The 18,742-nt window shown below is 48.6% G+C and overlaps 1 protein-coding gene across 4 annotated transcripts in view; it reads left to right on the forward strand.

Moving 5' to 3' along the window:
* LOC101331038 (ADP-ribosylation factor 2) overlaps positions 1 to 18,742 on the forward strand; it is a 102,991-nt gene that overhangs the window by 27,602 nt on the left and 56,647 nt on the right. The gene's annotated exons all lie outside the window — the stretch shown is intronic.

Below are 18,742 nucleotides of genomic sequence, written 5' to 3' on the forward strand. Positions count from 1 at the left end.
ATTCAGCCACCTACAATTTGGTAGTCATACTTCAAACCTAGCCCTTATTCTTCATCTTGCCCATCAGAAATCCTGAAAAATTCTGTCAGGTGCTTTGCTAAAATGAAGTATACAATTTGTATAGCAATGCCTCCATGTACCAATCTATTAATAATGGAAATGAGGTCAATTTGACCAATTACCCTTAATAAGCCACCTTGGCCACCAGTAACACCTGCCATCTTTGATAAGGGCTCAAAACCTAGCTGACTACAGATCAACAGCAGACATACCAATCTGTAATTCCTGGAATCCATTTTCTCTGTCAAATCTGGGCATCTCCAATTTATCCCCACCCCTCTCAGCCTCCTGATTTCTCAAGATTTACCAGTAGGGGTTCTATAGCATACTGGAAATCTTTCAGATATATTTAGTTGGAATCAAGAGCTCGTGCAAAGCAGCAAGGCTCTCCTTGAGTGCCGCATTGTCTATCTTGGGTCCCCATTATTCCATAATCATGTTTGTTAACCTTTCCAGGTTGAATATTATTTTCTTTAACAAAGGAAGTGGAAGAAAATTAGGAGAAATAAGGCTTTAACTTTTTTCAGTGTTTTATTAACATCACATCGTCTGCCTTGGACTGTTATTCTTGCTCTGAAAAAAATTTTAGCTTTTAAAGGCTGCTTTTGTTACATTTACATTTTATTATAAGCTCTCATCATTCTGAGATTCAATACTACTACTACTAATATGAATACCACTTAATATTTATTGAATACTTACTGCGTTCTAGGCACTGTGCTAAATGACTTAACACATATTCATCTCATTAGTAAACGTTTCTGAAACTATCCATTCTTATAATTGGTCCTTCAGTTTTTCTCATTCGCAGCCTCTTAAAATCTGGGTTCAGCTGTGAGCTCCTGGTGCAACCACTTGTGTTTCTTTTCTTTTTCTTTTTTTTTCACTTATTTATTTTGGCCACACTGCACAGGTTGTGGGATTTTAGTTCCTCAACCAGGGATCGAACCCAGGCCCTTGGCAGTGAGAGTGCGGAGTCCTAACCACTAGACCACCAAGGAATTCCCCACTTGCATTTCTTTAAAAGCTGCATCTCATTACCCTCTCGTGGACGGGTGGGTCCTGCCTCTGAAGCCAGAATGATCCGGGTTTGGGAGGAGTCCTGCCTTCCAAGACCTGCAGGAGGGGTCGTTCCCTGGGGCTGAAGGGATGATGCAAGGTCAGGACTCAGGCTAAATGTCTTTGTAAGATAAGCGAGAAGCTAAAAATTAACCAAGGAAGGATGCAGAAGATGGAGAGGTAGGTTGAGCATCGAGACCTAGGCCCTAGGATGCAGGGAAAAGGAGTCCAAAGGTTAAAGTTTGGGAAGCTGGGCGTGGTCAGGAAGTGGAGGGACATCATTCCAGATGGGGGCTGTACCGCTGTGAGCCCATCTGTGAAAGTTCATTTTACTAGTCAGCTTGACTGGGCTAGGGGATGCCCAGCTGGTTGGTAAAACGGTATTTCTGGGTATGTCTGTTGAGGGTATTTCCAGAAGGGATTAGCATTTGACTCAGTAGACTGAGTGAAAAAGATTCATCCTCACCGCTGTGGGCTGGCATCATCCATTCTATTGAGGGCTAGAACAGAATAAAAACGTGGAGGAAAGGCGAATTCTTTCTCTTCTTGAGCTAAGACATCCATCTCTCCCGGCCTCGGACATCGGAATCGGAGGTCCTGGTTCTTGGCCTTGGTCTCCAGGACTTACACCAGGCTGACCCTCCTTTGGCCTTCTTTATGCCACCAGCTTTCCTGGTCCTCCAGCTTGCAGACAGCAGATCACAGCACATCTCAGCCTCCATAATTGTGTAAGTCAATTCCCATAATAAATTTCCTCTCATATATCACTCTATATCCTACTGGTTCTATTTCTTTGGAGAACCCCACTGCACCATCATTTCTTCTTTTCAACAATGAGGGTCAGAAATGAGTCCAGAGGAGTGGCTCTCTCTACTATTTTCTCAACTTGCTGAGGACTGAGGCCGGCCATAAACAGGTAGAAACTTACAGGACGCTGTACTTTTAGCAGAATGAGTCTTTCTTATGACTTCCCCAGAGCCGAATTTCCTCACCACTCCTGAATCTTGACTCTGTTCCATGCTGTGATTTGCATTAAAAAAATCCTAAAGATATAGCCTCCTCGCTGTGCTGTCAACTCTTGGAGATAAGGGCTCGTTTTTTGCAATCCCTTTGTTTTTGTGAAATTGCCTCCTAGGACCTGGCACTGGGTAGGTGTTTAACAAATATTTGGTGAGTTAGTGAATGAAATCAAAGTTCTCTCTTATGCTCTTCTGGCTGGGTCATGTAGAGAAAAGTCCCAGGGCGATATCATTTCTAGTTCTTTCTCCTTTAATGACCTTAGAAATTCTCCACAACGGATCCATTCTCAGATGTGAGGATTTCCCGGCAAGTGATTTGCACACAAAGACTGCTCAATATATGTTACTTGTTCGTCTAACTAAAGACCCCAGAAGAGGCTAACGCCCCAAAGGAGCAAATATTTCTCTTTTAGGGCTTCCATTCCAAAGCAAACATCATAGGGATGAGCAGGCAGAAGGCAACCAATAAATACTTGGTGACTAATTAGGGAGTATAAATGTGCAACAGTGGAAATTAGAAAGAAAAAGAGCTGCATTACAGATAATCAGATGACAAAGTTATCCAGAACAGTAGAATCTACCTTTGTGAGCTCTGGGTGTAGGAGAGGAAGCGTTGGCTGGCGAGGCCGATCTTCCTTGTAATTGGCTTCCATTAGGATAATATTGCAATTAGCCTGGGATATTATAGCAGCTACCTTCTAGTCTTGGGACAAACTCCTGGGGGATTTAAGTTGGGTGGTAAAAGCAGGTTGTCCCAGGAATAAATAAATTCACTGTGAACCACTTCTGAGTCAACCCTTCCCATGTGGCTAACGGATGCACAGCTGTCATTGTAAACTTGACTGGGTCGCTTTGTTTTGTATCAATGACACTTAAACACAAGCTCGAGAATCTGGATGGCCAATTAACAGAACGTGGCTCAGGAAATTCGAAGTTTCAAATTTCAGAAAAATCAGTGAGTTTAGACAACTTGAGTATTTCCTCCTCATTAGGGCAGACAGCCTCAGCCTCCAAGTTCTGGCTGACGAGGACTTGCTGTGAAGACAGGCACCAAAGAGAGTAAAAAAGAGTGTTCTCAATTATCTTGTCAGTTATTGAGGTGTTTAAAAACTCCGCCTCACCCCCCTCAACAATCCCACTTAAACAGCTCAATTTCATGTGTTTAATCTGCTGACAGACCCAGGAGAATGGGCTGTCTGGGGATGTCTGGTCTCCCTGGCTGGGGTGGGTATGGTTTGGCAGGTTCAAGGTCCTCTCTGCCCGTGACAGAACCAAGCCACCAATTCTTGCTCTCTGACCCCTCCAACCAGCAGATTTTCACTTCATTCATCCCATCTCATCCACCACACTTCTTCTCTTTCTTCTGTGACAAGAGAGACAGCTGTAGTGCACAGAGGTTTTTTTTTGTCAAAGGGTCTGAGCTGGAATCCCTGCCTGGCTCCACTGCCAACTAGTTAGGTTCTAGCTTTCTGAGACTCAGTTTCTCCATCCATAAAATGGGTACAATAATACCCTCCCGAATTACTCAGAAGGTTGCTGGAAAGGAGTGGTGACTATGTGACTGCCCTAAGCTTTAGACAGCTGCCTGGGCGCTGGTTTGTAGCCCACAATCATTACCAGACACTGACTGATGATCAGCAACCCTTAAGACCAGCCCCAGTAGCCTCCGTGTTGATGCAGGGTTCCCTGTAGATGGCACTCTGGCCCTGAGAGTGGTGCTAGTGATAAACCAGGGCAGGTGGGACCACACCCGGGAGTTTGGCAATCCGTGAGTCCAGCCTGGGTTTCCACTTCCTGTACATCCTGAATCTGTGCCCGCACGAAATGTCTCCCACTGCCACCTTTGTTTTCTTGTAGGGCCAGTTATCTGCTAAAATCAGCAGTCCTCTATTTCTCGTTTTCTGCCCTCTCCAGTGGATGGAGCAGTGGGTGTCCCCGGCCTCCTCTGCCCCCGCCTCTCCTACTTGGCCATGCCCTTTGACCCCTGTGAACCCCTGCAGCCCATGATGTGTCTGCAGCTCCTTCGATCCCTTTGGGGCATCTTAGCACTTAGATGACTCCCGTGGGCTTCCTTCCCCTGTGACAGAGGCTGCCATCTCTGCTCTTGGAAACATCCTTGTTCGGACTTCATTTCTCATCTCAGATGAAGCTATGTAGTCTGAGAAGGTATCTAAGCCAGTGGTAAAAGAGAGGGGCCCCAGGGCCCCTTGCGTCACTAAGAAGACAAAGGCTGAAGGGCATGGCTTGGCTCCAACAGGTAGGTTAGGTTGGAATCCCAGCCCACCAGGGGATGCCCTACACCTCCCTTCCCTCCTGCACGGAGAAGAGAATGATACCTGCCCTCTAGGATGCAGTAACAAAGACTCAACGAGGTGAGTCACGCAGTGGGCTCGACAGAGTGCCAGGCACAAGGTGATATTCAGATGAGGGTGATTACTATTCAGTGAGGAGTAGAGGTGATGGCTTGGGACATCAGACCAGGGATTCAAATAAGGGTGATTACTATTCAGTGAGGAGTAGAGGTGATGGCTTGGGACATCAGACCAGGGAGAATACAAGGCCCAGGTAGTGAGGGAGGACCGTGGGAGGGAAGTGATAGTGGGTTCTGGAGAGGAGGGTTTCTTGGTGGCCTTTGAAAGCCACTGTGGGAACCCACCCTCACTCAGCTGACCCCCTGGGGGCAGCCCGGCTGGCTGGGATCTGGGCACTGGGCAAAGTGAGCTGACCGTCTGGCCAGCTGTGTTTGTAAAGAGATGGTGTCCGAGGCTTTGAGAGCCGAGCTCCTTCGACCCACAACTGGCAGTGGAGGCCAAGGCCCCCTGGGGACCACCACACTCCTGATCGGGAACGCTCAGGCCAGCAGACTGCAGGAGCCAGTGGGCGCAGGAGCGGGTCTGCAGGAAGCCTGTGCAGAGGCCTGAGGGCCAGAGCCTGCGCTGAGCAATCCGCGAGGGCACTGTCTCACCCTCCTGGTCAGTGATCCCCGTCCCCCAGGGGCGCCATCTCCTCTGTGTCCCATGAAGATCCTTCCCTTTCCCGGCTGCGGCATTCCTCACACTGCGCGGTTAGAAGAGCGGGTTCTGAGGCCAGGCGGCTCCCCTGTGCATTAGCAAGTTGACCTTGAGCGAGTTACCTAGCCCTTTTGGCTTCAATTTCCTCAACTGCAAAATGGAATTGTTGTGAGGGTCTATGGAGTTAATTCGTGTAAGGTATTGCAATAGGGCCTGGAGTTTAACACGTGCCCCGTATGTGTGATCCGGAACCACTGTGTGCCCGGGGTCCTCGGTGCTCCCAACACCTCACCTCGTTCTCTCCCATCTGAAAATCAATCTTTCTGTCTGTCTCTCTCTCTTACTCTCCTCTTCCCTTTCCTAGCACAGTTTTCCTTCAACAAACACGTATGAAGGGCCTGCCACATGCCAGGCACTGGGGAGGGGAGGGTTTTGGGCCACAGAGATGGAATACACAGTGAGTCCTGGACAAGACTCTCCAAAGCTGTGATCTGTCCACCCTGCTGCTGTTTTTACCATTGCTACCATGGAGCCGGTCACCGCGGCCCTGAAGACTGGTCCAGCCCAGCCCCCACAGAGACAGGGCTGCCCCCGCCCTTAGCCTCCCGGGAGAGCTGGCGATTCTGCGGAGGGGCAGGGGCCAGCGGAGGTAAGCGTCTGGCTGGGAATGAATGGGGCTGGTGGCTGACAGCATGGCCGTCAGATCCTGAGCTCCTCATCCAGGGACAGCGTGCCTCTGCCCTGCTAATGACAGAGCTGTCACTCACAGGACACCATGGAATCATGCAGGACCAGACACGGCTGTCTCTCCCCTGACAGGGTGACACATGTCACGGGGGCCTGGGGAGCTCCGAGGGGAGAGTTGGGATACCCTCCCCCCAATTGGGTCACACAGAAATGTCCTTAAACACCTCAGTGCCTTTGCACAGGCCGTTCGCTCTGCCAAGCCTGCCCTCCCCTACCTTGGGCCTTCTCCATCCGATGGTGACTCACGTGTCCTTGAAGACTCGGTTCCCGGGTCACCTCCTCTGGGAAGCCTTCTTCAGTACCCCAGGATGGAGGGAATCCCTACCTTCTCCGTGCTGCTCTGGCGTCCACAGTGGTCATGGTGAGTGATGGTTATTTGTTTAGGTGTTTGTTCCCCTGCCACACACAGTGAGTTCTTGAGAATAAGGGCCAGGTCTCGGGTGTCTCTGTATCCCAGGGCCGAGCCCATAGTTGGCACTCCACAAATGTGTGCTGAGGAGTGGATTGTTCTTGCTGCCAGTCTCGACACTAAGCAGGATCCAGTCCCTGCCTGATGCCTGGCCTAGAGCCACAGAACCGCTTTAGTGAGGGCTTGGGGTTTGGAAGGCCAGCTGGGTAGAAGGATCAAGAACAAGGGGATCTTGTCCTATTGAGGACCAAATTTAAGCTCTTTTTTCCTAATGAACTAGGAGAGACCCGTTTGGAATTGTCTCCAAATGTACACGATGAATTTGAGCTCAGAGCTAGCTCTTATTCTCATCTGAGGTGATCCACAAAATGTGAACTGCACCCACCAAAGGTGGAAATGAGACAGGATCTCCCAGGCAGAAACCCAGGGAGAGTCCTCCCACAGACTACAGAGGGAAAAAACAAAAAGCAGCTTTATTTCAATTTTGTAATCAAAAACATAAAGTGTTCCGTATGTTTGATCTTAAGATGGAGAAGAGAGAAGAGAAAATGACAACAAATGAAGGAAGCAATTAGGAAAAAAATTCCTCCCGTTCTTTGTGATGGTCAGTTAAGGAAGAAAGACAAGGAGGAAGAGAGAACAGGAAGGGGAGAGGAAGGAGGGCAGTGTGCAGAAAAAATGACGTGAAAGAAGAGAGAGGCCCTGAGAGAGAGGGTCTTTGAGAAAGCCAGAAGAGATGAACATAGAAACACGCATCCCCACAGACACACAGACACAGACTCACATACACACCCCCACAGACACAGACTCATACACACAGACACAGACAAACACACACAGACACACATGCACACAAATAGACGCACACACACACACATAGACACACAGACACACACATACACACAAACACACACACGTTTGATCTCATCCAAGACTTACTTTCTAAAATTAGTTTTGTTTGTTGTTTTTACCATTGAAGGGGGCAATTCTGGATGTATTCCTCTGTTGTTTTCTGACCTCTAGAATGAAAAGTTGCCGATGAGAAGTCTGATGCCATTCTTAGTATTGATCTCTTTGTTTTACAGTCTGATATTATCCCCCCCTCTGGAAACTTAATATCTTCTTTTATCTTCATACACATCACCATGAAAGAAGTCTGGGCCTCCATTCATTCATGTGTTGGATGCTCAATGGACTTTCAAAATCTGGAAATGCAGGTCCTTCAGTCGTGGGAAATTTTCTAGTGTTATTTCTTTGATAGTACATTCCCTTCCATTTTCTCTATTCTCTTTCTTTTGTTGGGCCTCCCAGGTGGATCTTCTGCTTTCCCTATTTTTTCTCTCTCTTATTTTCCATACTTTTATTTTTTTCCACTTTCAAAGATTTTCTTGCCTTTATCTTCCAAACCCTTCTATTGACTGTTTTATTTCTGCTATCATATTTTCAATATCTAAGGGTTTGCTCCTTTTTTTTTCTGATTATTCCCTTTTATACAACAGTATTTTGAGGGTTCAATTTACATACCATAAAATTCATCCATTTTAAGTGTATGATTCAATGATTTTTAGTAAATTTACAGAAATGTGCAGCATCACCACAATCCAGTTTGGATTATTCCTTCTCGTGTAGTTTTTTGTTCTAGTTTCATGGGTGAAATATGTCCTTTTATCTCTCTGAAGATATTCATGACCACTTCTTTTTTTTTTTTTTTTTTTTTTTTTTTTTGCGGTACGCGGGCCTCTCACTGTTGTGGCCTCTCCCGTTGCGGAGCACAGGCTCCGGACGCGCAGGCTCAGCGGCCATGGCTCACGGGCCCAACCACTCCGCGGCACGTGGGATTTTCCCGGACCGGGGCACGAACCCGTGTCCCCTGCATCGGCAGGCGGACTCCCAACCACTGCGCCACCAGGGAAGCCCGTGACCACTTCTTTGATGTTTTCTTTCCTCCAGGTTCCTCTCTTTGGTTGGTGATCAGCTGGTTTCAGCTCCTGTCCATATTGCCGATGTTTCTCAAGTTCTTGGTTATCCTTTGCAGTCCACTAATATTTAAGCGTAAAGTATTAAGAAGCATCTGGACATTCTCTGCACGGGTGTCATTTGTCAGTTGATGAGCTTCACCATAGGAGCTCTATAGAGGCCATTTCTTTGGGGTTCCCCAAATGTCAGTAGCAGGTCTTTTTTAGGGGCCATTCAATTTCTCCAAAGAAGAATCCAGCAGCTACCTCTCTGGGGTGGGGGTGGATGAATGGGGTGGCGTCGCAGATCAGTTGCCAATATCCTCAGAGCTGTGTGGCCCTGGGGGCACAACCGTTTGTAGATAGGGTTTCATTTAGTCCTCCTATTTTCCCTCTGGGGCCTCTCTCCTCTACTGTTCCTGTTCTTTTTTTTTTTTTTTAAGAGGTATTTAATTTTTTTAAATTAATTAATTAATTAATTTCTGGCTGTGTTGGGTCTTTGTTGCTGCGTGCAGGCTTTCTCTAGCTGCAGCGAGCGGGGGCTACTCTTCATTGAGGTGCACGGGCTTCCCACTGCGGTGGCTTCTCTTGTTGCAGAGCACGGGCTCTAGGCATGTGGGCTTCAGTAGTTGTGGCACGCAGGCTCAGTAGTTGTGGTTCACGGGCTCTAGAACTCAGGCTCAGTAGTTGTGGCGCACGGGCTTAGTTGCTCCGCAGCATGTGGGAATCTTCCCGGACCAGGGATCAAACCCGTGTCCCCTGAATTGGCAGGTGGATTCTTAACCACTGTGCCACCAGGGAAGTCCCGATTTGGGCTTTAGACTCTCAATTTCTCCACTGAATAAACCCCCTGCTGGGGTAGGGAAAGGTGATCACCTAGCTGTACCAAATGGGTGTGGGGACCTTGGGCATCTTTCTGCTGATCCCCCAGTTTCCAGTTGGGCTGAACTTGTCCAGTTTCCATTTCTACGACTCATCCTTGTCTTTTGTGGTCCCCGGTCGGTACCTGCAATCCCTTTGTCTTGCCAAGATTCCACAGCTTGAACTGGCTCCATTCTCATTAGCATCCCCCCTGTGTAGGCACATGGTATTCAGATTTCTCAGCTCTGATAATTCCTCCACCTGCTTTCCATCTTCCAAAAATCTGTTGACATCTTTTGTCTTCTGCTAGTTTTTTTTCTCTTATTCTTTTCATTCCTGTGGGCTTATACCTTTTTTATACCTTGACGCACATTTTAGTGGACTTTCAGAAAGAAACAGTGATAAATCCATGTGCTTGATTTGCCAGGTTTAACCTGTGGGATTAAAGATTTTTCATGCTATATTGTGTTTTTGCAGCTATAGACATAAGAAAAAACAAGAGGAGGTCTCCTGTATTCTATACCAAATATGTTACAGAGTCTCTTCTTATCAGAGCGATCTTTCTAATCTGGGTCACTGGTTCTTAAAAAAGATGTGGGAAACTGAGGGAAATCCTGAAAAAGGAGCCTTAGATGATCAAAGGGATGGACTTTGGATCCAGGGGAATGTTTGAAGGTGTTGGTGATGTTTAACTGGGAGAGGAGGCTCAGGGATGGTTTAGTGATTCATTTGAATTCATTTTCCTTAAAGTGATTTCTGTCGTGATGCATCGCCCGCTCTCCTACTTTGTGTTCGTGTGAACTTCTAAGTTGCCATGGAAGAGGCAACCTAAACTTGAGAGAGTGGGGGCTGGGGGGAGAGACCACGACTGTATTAATCAGGATAGGTTAGGCTACACTGCGGTAATAATTCAATGCTGGAATTTCAGTGTCTTAACACAGTAAAAGTTCATTCCTCCCTAATTTCTCCAACTTGTCCCTGCTTGGTAGCTCCCTCCAAGAGGTGGCTCAGGGACCCAGGCTACATCCATCTCACAACTGTATCGTCTGGAATACACATTTTTCCCAAGGTTCTGCAGAAGGGGAGAAAGAACTGGAAGTTCAAGCAAGATGTTTTTAAGGGCTGAGACTGGAAGGGGTTTATATCACTTTTACCCATGACCATTGGCCAGAACTCTGTCATATGACCCCACGTTACCTGTAAGGAAGGATGGGAAGGGAGGTCTTCCTGTGTGCTCTGGAGGAGGACGCAGTGTGGTAAGGACGTTGCATTGTCTTTGCCATCTGTCTACTAGGTTTTCTGAGGGAGATGCCAATATTCTTAGGGGAAGGGGAAGTATGGTCTCTGTATCCACAAAGCCTGAATGGAGGAAATGATGTTCCATTAAAGTAGGAGGCAGCAGTCAGACTTAAAGAGAACTTTCTTGATTTTAAGGGAATCAAACATTAGAAAGGCAATTGGGAGGTGACATCTACCCTTGCAGATTCCTGAGAAAAGAGGTCCTGGGAGTTGATGGATCTACCTGCTTGCGGGATGAACCAGATAATCTTTTGGAATTCTACCTAATGCTGGGATTCTCCTTTCAAATATGCAGGCCTCAGAGTTTGTAAAGCTGGAGCACAAGGACCAGGGGTGGATCCAGGTTTTGTGAAGCCTGAAGTTTATACCACTTTGGGTGCAAGTAGAGGGCCTCAAGCATAAACTCCTCTGGCCAGGAGAGGCCCATTGTTCACTGGAACCAATCGATTCCCACACACCCGCCCCCAACAGACTTGCTCTTCCAGATTCTAGATCACCCTCATGATTTTTTCCCAGCTCTTTAACTCAGCAAAAAGTTGTTGAATGCATACCATGTACAAGGCACTGGGCTGGGCCCTTCAGTATCTGCCTCTGTCGCAGGGCTGAGTTGGGCATCAGCCCAGGGGGTGTCGGTCCTGATCTGAGAGGCTCCTGGGTCTGTGCAGGCAGCATCAGGGCAAAGGAGGAGGGGGAGGACGGGCACAGAAAGCCAGAAGGGAGAGCAGGGCCACGTGTGACCTGGGGACAAGGGCATTCTTCTGTGGACGTCAAGGCCCTGTGCTTGGAGGAGAAATCCATGCTGCTCTCTGTCTTGCTTCTAAAAGGAAATGTTCCTGCAGAAGCCTGCTGTGGATTGGGAGGCTCGGCTGTTTCCTGCGGCGCCCCCGTCAGACACATCACTCCTCTCCAGGGGCTGGAGTAGAGTGTCACCGCAAAGAGTCAGCAGTCTGCGCTCAGACGCTTGGTCTGGAGCCCAGCTGTCAGCCCTGTCCCCACTGCTGTCCCCAGCACTGTCTGGGCCTTTTTGAGCTGATCAAACTGCGGTGTCTGGGAAACTCCAGAGCAATGCTAAGTCCTGTATACAACCTCCAAGTGTTTTCTTTTCTCTTAGAATTCTTAACCAACAGAGTCACAAGCCAGCAGTGGTTTCTGAGGCCCCCTCTCTAGTCAGAAGACCAGGCCACTGATTTGCTGGACAACTTGACAGACACTTTCATCTCCCGGGGCCTCTTTTTCCTCACCTGTAAAATTGAGAAAATAACCCCTGTGAAGGGTGATTTTGGTCACGGTGGCCAATGTCACTATGGGTCTGGGGGACAGGAGGGGACATTGACATCTCATAGTTTATCCTTTGGTCCAGCCGCACAGGTGCTAGCCAGGGGTCCCAATCAGTTAGGTAGAATGGAGGTAATTGGGCAGGTAGGGTTCTTGGAAGCCCCAAATTTGCTTTATGGTTTGTGACGTTCTCACATGGTTTGCACTGGGCCGTGGCCTGGCAAGGTTGGACGGAAGGAATAAAAACAATCAACTTCCTTAAAGTGACTTGCTTGGAAATTTTTACATGGAGACACACTGTACTGAACAGACCCGAAAATGCATTTTTAAAGCCTTCCTGATGAAGCAAATGCAAAACTACTCACGTTAGATATACCTCCATGTAAGAAGACTCTTAGGGAAAGAAGAGAGGTTTTCTCAGCCAGAGAAGGTGGGCAGAGGAAGAGGCGGGGGAGATGTCAGGGTGGCCAGAGAAGGCGTGGGGAGGCTGATTTGGGGTCTCCTCCAGGGTTCACTATGACACCGATTTCTACCCAGAAGCCTCAGAGCCCTGCCCTCTGCTGTTTACACTAGTTGCTTCCCAAACTTCTTGGGTGGACGTCTAATTTGGGGTCTAAATGACTTTGGGGCTTCATTGATGGACTTTGGGAGATGCCAAACCATTGATATATGCAAATTTCCTGTACGTGAAAAAGTTTCACGTGGCTGGGCTTCGAATTTTTTCTGCAAAGAGGGGCCTGACTTCTCTCCCGATTCTCCCACGGGTCAGGACCCAGGGCAGAAACCCTCACTCTAGACCAGTGGTCCCCAACCTTTTTGGCACCAGGGACCGGTTTCGTGGAAGATAATTTTTACACGGACTGGGGAGGGGTGGGAGAATGGTTCAGGCAGTAATACGAGCCATGGGGAGCGGCAGATGAAGCTTCGCTTGCCGTCCGCTCACCTGCTGCCGCATGGCCCGTTCCTAACAGGCTGCGGTACCAGTACTGGGGGTTGGGGACCCTTGCTCTAGACCATGCTGGGGGCCAGAGAAAGCAGGCAGCTGGGTCACTGGGAGGGTGGGAAACATAGGCCATTCCCAACTTTAGAGGGAGATGGGGTACCCAAAGGAAGATGGAAACTTGAACCTCAGAACGCATTCTCCTCTAAGAGGCCTGCCCCTGTGGCAGTGATGCTCCCTGGCAAGTAGCAAGAGCCTCCAATGTATGGACCCATTCAGAGCCCCTGACTGGGACCCAATGTGAGCCTGGGACTGTATTGGATGTGGGGCACAGGAGGAAGACTAGACATGGTTCTTGTCTGCCCGTGTGGGACTCTCAAGTCTAGGGGCCTAGGTGCCCAGAGAAATGACAAGGCGATGTGGTAAGTGCTATAAAGGAAGGTAAAGAAAGGTCAGGCCACACCGAGGGAGGAAAGGTTAGCTCAGTCTGGAAGCTGGAAGGCCACCTAGAAGTGGGAGCGCCATGGGCCATAGGGCCAAAAAGACTGGGGTGTGAGACCAGGCTGTGTGACCTCTGAGAACCTCAGTTTCATTTTCTGTGGGGTGTAATGAGAACTATTTAGAGTTGTTGGGAGAGTCAGATGAAGTCGTGGTCACGCAGCACCTCCCTGGATTGGACCTTAGAGTGGGATTTGGCTTTTGGAAAGACCTAGGAGCAGCAAGGGCAGCATGAGTAGAGGCATGGCTCAGGAGGGTACATTGCACTGACTCAGCAATGCTTCCCACTTGGAGAGACTGCTCCCTTTTGATGGTCCTGCCTGCTGTGGATTCAATGACTCAGCAATTCTTGATTCGATGATGCAGCAATTCAAACATTTGTGCATACTGGTGATTAAGCAAGAGGACTGTTTATAAGATAGGGCTACCGGCAATCATAATAGTTGTCAGTTACAATGAATGAGAGCTTCCTACGTGCCAGGCCCCGCATGGTGTCTGTGGATTAACTCACGATCATTTGATCACGTGAAGGGAAGAGATTGGGACAACCCCCTCACCAGAGGCCTCCTGTCACCTTCGGTTCCAGTTCATTCCTGCCCCGCCCCCATTCTCACCCAAGCCTCCCCACCCCTGCCCCGCATAAGCCATGATCCTCTCCTGAAAGTCCTAGGTCAGAGCCAGGAGGGACTCTGGAGATATGCCTCATTTTATAGAGCAGGAAACTAAAGCCCTTGAAAGGAAGGGATGTGTTTTCTAGACCACAGAAAAAAGCCTCAGAGCCTAGCAGGTGCTGGATGGATCTAGGCAGGGGGCGGGGGTTAGCTTGAATTTAAAGCCCACATGATCTGGGGTGGAGGTCTTCTGGGTAAGGTCAGACCGGTGATACGCTGGGCATCCATGTGTTCCCCAGATTCACATCCGGGCCACTCCTTCCGAGCAGCCCTTGTCTTCAGTGACCCAGGCCACCTGGTTTACCCTCAGGTCAAGCAGCTGAGGTGGGAGGCCCAGGCCTGTCCAGGGCTCCATCTCAGGCCTTGTGGACGCAGGAGACGTGGTCTGGGTGCCATGGACATGGTGAAGTGTGAGGTCATGGGAGCTGCTCACTGCAACACTGTGTGAGGGACCAAACTCTCCCCCACCTTGCGTCCAGCCTCAGTTCTTTTGGGGATATACCTAGGAGTGGAATTGCTAGGTCAAATGGTAACTCTGGGTTTACCTTTTGAGAAACTACTAAGCTGTTTTCCACAGAGGGTGTACCATCTTACATTCTCACCAGCAAAGTACAAGGGTTCCAGTTTCTTCACATCCTGGCCAAATTTTGTGATTTTTAAAACAAGATTCTTTTTCCTCTCTAACAGCGGCCCCTGCAGGGTCACCCCCAGCGCGTTTTGTTCTCTTTAGGGCCTGATCTCAAATGGCCCCATTCTCACTCCCGAGTCTCCTCAGCCCAAGTGTCGCTGCAGTAACTCAGGAACAAGGTGCTAAGGCAGCAGTTCTCAAATTTTGCACAACAAGATCCCCTGGAGGGCTGTTAAAACACAGGCCGCTGGGCCACACCCCTACAGTTTCTGATTCAGTAGGTCTGGGCTGCGGCCCTGGAAAATGCATTTCTAACAAATTCCCAACTGGTGCTGACGCTACTGCCAGGGGACCGATCTGAGAACTAGGCTTCAAGGTAGTACTTCGTACATTTTGTCCTAGGAGGTCCCTGCTTTGTTCTTTCCCTTCCTCATTTATATAACAGTAGCACCCCCATACCTCAATTATACTTTAAACTCCCCCTCCCCCAGATCTTGTGAGGCTGGGGGTAGGGAGGGGAGGGGACAGGAGGGCAGTGATTCTTCCTCTTCTCAGTTCTCAGACCCTCAGCCCAGCCGCGCTGCTCCATCTGGAAAGCGAGTGTCCCCTGGCTGACAGCATCACAAACATTGAGGTCCCAGTGTAGCCTTGGACCAGCTTCAGCTGGCTTTCCGCTTTGGATCTATTCTTGGTGAGAGACCGATATCTCATTTAGTGTGTTAAATGGATGTTGGGAGTTGAGTGTGATGAAGATTGCCCTGGGAATACTCCCCCGAGGCCTGGTGTGAGGGAAAAAGACCAAAAGCCTGGCCTCTCTTCTGGGGTGAAGGGCCTCTCATCTGGACTCCCCTCCCCCCAACTGTAACATGGAGACCTTGACCAACTGTTGGCTCCTGGATTTGGCAAACAGATTCCGGCATCTCAGCTCCAGCCTGGCTGCCCACTTTGCACGACAAATCACTTCCTTTATTTGGGCCTCTGTTTCCCCATTGGTAAAACGAAAGACTCGACTACAGCAATCGTTTTCAAAGCGTGTCCCACAGAACCCAGGGTTCTGCTGAGGGTCAAGGTATGTGTCAAATCCATCACCTCTGCTTAATTAGAGTGGCCTCACTTGCCTTTATGTCTTCGGGTTCTGTATAAACATCTTGATCTCCAGTGGCCTCGGCCTGCAGCATCTTGAAGCAGGATTTCGGTTCCCTGGCCAGAGATTGAAGTCAGGCTGCAGCAGGGAGGGCGCTGAATTCTAGCCACCAGATCACCAGGGACCAGTGGCCAGTGACGATACCCTGACCTGTCGGCTTTGTAGAAATGAATTCCCACAGAGACAGAAAGTAGTGAAACAAGTAAAGTGTTTATTAGAAGGAAAATGGGTACGTGTGAATAGACACACAGGGGCGACTCAGAGAGAGAGTTGCGCCCTCGTGGTAGTTTGAATCACTTATATGGGGCATTTCTTCTGGGTTTCCTTTGGCCAATCATCTTGCTTTGCCTGGTTCTGAGTCCATATTTGGTTTATCTCAGGATCCTCCCCTGTGTACGTGCGCATCTCTCAGCCAAGATGGATTCTAACGAAGAGGCCTATGGGTAGGTTGACATCACTTACTATGGGGGAGGTTGACGTCCCCTCCCGTTTTGACCTCCAAGGAGCCTTTCTGCTCATGTGGAGTTGGGGAGGTCTCCTTGACTTTGAGAATGAGAAATATGTGGTCTCTTATCCGGGCAGGGCTCAGCTCCTCTCTCACTCTTGCTATTATCTTCATCTTGGAGTATCTGGGGCCCACCTATCTCCTGCCTCAATCTCATTTGGAAGACCAAATTTCTGCTGCTGAAAAGTAGTTTGAAAATCACCGGCTTAGATGGTCTTGAAGCTTCTCCCCATTCTGGTTTTATCTTCTATATTCTGTAGTTCTCTGGCCTCTGTATCTTTTTTCAAGTCCAACCTGTGTGTGACTCAACCTTGAGATTCTTCCTTGAGCTTCTGAAATTCGGTGCTCAGGAAGTGTGTTTCTTCCAGGACAGACGTGGGGGCAGGCCTGGCAGGTTGGCCTCTGTTCCAGTCGACTGATCTGTTTAGGGGGGCGTCTCCAGGCCAGGTGGGAGGGGCTGGGGTGGGGAAGGAGGTTTGAGTGGACACCAAGAGCCTGTCAGTGTGCGTGTGTGTGTGTGTGTGTGTGTGTGTGTGTGTTTTCTACTAAGAAGAAGCCATTTGCAAAGGAGTAGGAACGCATTTCACAGCCCCTGTGACAGGCCTGTGTGAAACCAGCAGACTCCCAGGCCCAGGGATGGTGAGAGGGTGAGAGTGAAGGTCGAGGGGGAGCCATCCATGAGGGTGTTTTCTGGATATCAAAGTGACCTCCCTCGAGCGAAGTTGGTACAGGGCAGCCAGTAAGCATGATTAAAGAGCTGTCATCAGGACAGAAAAAGGCATACATGGAATACTTCTTTGAGAGCCAGAAAGGTGGTAGGAAGATGGTAAACTTCACTGAATTGAAGGAGCTGAGGCCATTTCTCCTGGAGAAGAGTAGGCAGGGGGTTGGGGCAGTCAGGGGGAGCTATCTATTACCAGGCTCAGGTACATAAGGTTGAGTATCCTTATTCCTGGGAATGTGATGCACAGTCTTCTGGAGTGACCGTGAGAGAGAGGTAGGGCTAAATCATTTTACAGACCCTGAAGCCGCAACTGAAGGCTTCTCAGGCTGGAATATATTACGCGTGGGAGCACCTCCTGTGATTCGCCATAAATCGTGGCACCATGGCCACTCTGGAGACACTGAAAATATTCAGAGGGGAGAAGGAGGAAGGGAGTTGGATGACAGGAATGTGTGTATGAAGGGAGTGCCCAGGCAAGGGAGAAACAAGCAGCTGTGGTGAGAATAACGCTCCCAGCCAGGACCCAGGTTCTAGCCCTGCCCTGGCATTCCTTAACTGCGGAAATTTGGTCAAAGGCCCTTACCATGTAGAAGAAAGGGCTTTGCAGCCAGACAGAGCTGGATTTGAAACTTAGCTCTACCAATTCTCAGCTGGATGACATCGGGCAACTTATTTGAACTCCCAAGTCTCAGTTTCATTATCTGTAAAGTGGGAAATAATAATACCTGTGGATGTCACCGTGTTTGTTGCCCATCCAAAACCTAATCTCTCCTTTTTCCTTAGATTTTGTTTAGATGGAACATGCTCTGGGAAGGAGGGTCCCTCCTGAAATTTCAGTGGATAAAGTACAATTGGTCTACTCCAAGCATGGTCATGTCATTTTCTTTTTGTTATTGATTAGTTTCAGGGTGGGCATGTGACCCAGTTTTAGGCAATGAGATATAAAGGGGAGGCTACTGGGGGACTTCTGGGGAGGATTTTTCTTCTTCACATGCCAAGAAGTCCTGCTCCCATTTTCCTGCCATGAATGAGATTGGGTGCTGATGTGATGCTTGGAGCTGTGGCAACCATCCTGCAACCATAAAGTAATAAGCCTGAGAAAGAAAAGCTAACAGCAAGGATGGTGGGGCAGAAAGATAGGAGGCTGGGTTGTTTTTTATTGTTTTTTTTAAACTTTTTATTTTATATTGAAGTATAGCCAGCTAACAATGTTGTGATAGTTCCAGGTGCACAGCAAAGGGACTCAGCCATACATATACATGTATCTATTCTCCCCCAAACTCCCCTCTCATCCAGGCTGCCACATAACATTGAGCAGAGTTCCCTGTGCTATACAGTAGGTCCTTGTTGGTTATCCATGGAGACTTTGTTGATGACTTTGTTGAGATGTTGCATCAACCCTGGGATCTCTCCAGACTTCTTTTCTGATCTGGTGAAGAAGCTTTATTCCGTAAGACATTAGCAGACACACTGTAATCTACAGCCACAGCATTCCTTCCAGTAACACAGCGATCTCGGGTTCGTTGTGAGAATCGAATGAGATAATAATATATGGGAAAATTCCAAGCCCAGGACTTGGCTCAGAATAGATGTTCAATGTGTGCTGGTTTCCTCCCTCTTCTGTATTTTCATGTCTTAATTTTAGATTTTATTTTTCTACTCTACCAGCCTCACAGGATTGTGATAAGAAACAAATGAGATAATTGTGTTTTATTGCCACAATAATGCTGTAGTAAAAGATAACCACAAAACCTCAGCGGCACACGACAATAAACATTTCTTTAGCTCGCAAGTTTGTGCCTTCGTGATGTAGGCTGGCTTCCTCACAGGGCTGGTGGTTGGCTGGCTGTTGCTGAGGTGATGGGGCGGCTGGACCATGTACCTCTCTTTCTCCACAGGGCAGCCCAGGTATGTTTACAGGGAGATAGCAGAGGAGC

This window comes from Tursiops truncatus, chromosome 20 (genome assembly GCF_011762595.2).
Source record: "Tursiops truncatus isolate mTurTru1 chromosome 20, mTurTru1.mat.Y, whole genome shotgun sequence".
In the NCBI taxonomy this organism is placed as follows: Eukaryota; Metazoa; Chordata; class Mammalia; order Artiodactyla; family Delphinidae; genus Tursiops; species Tursiops truncatus.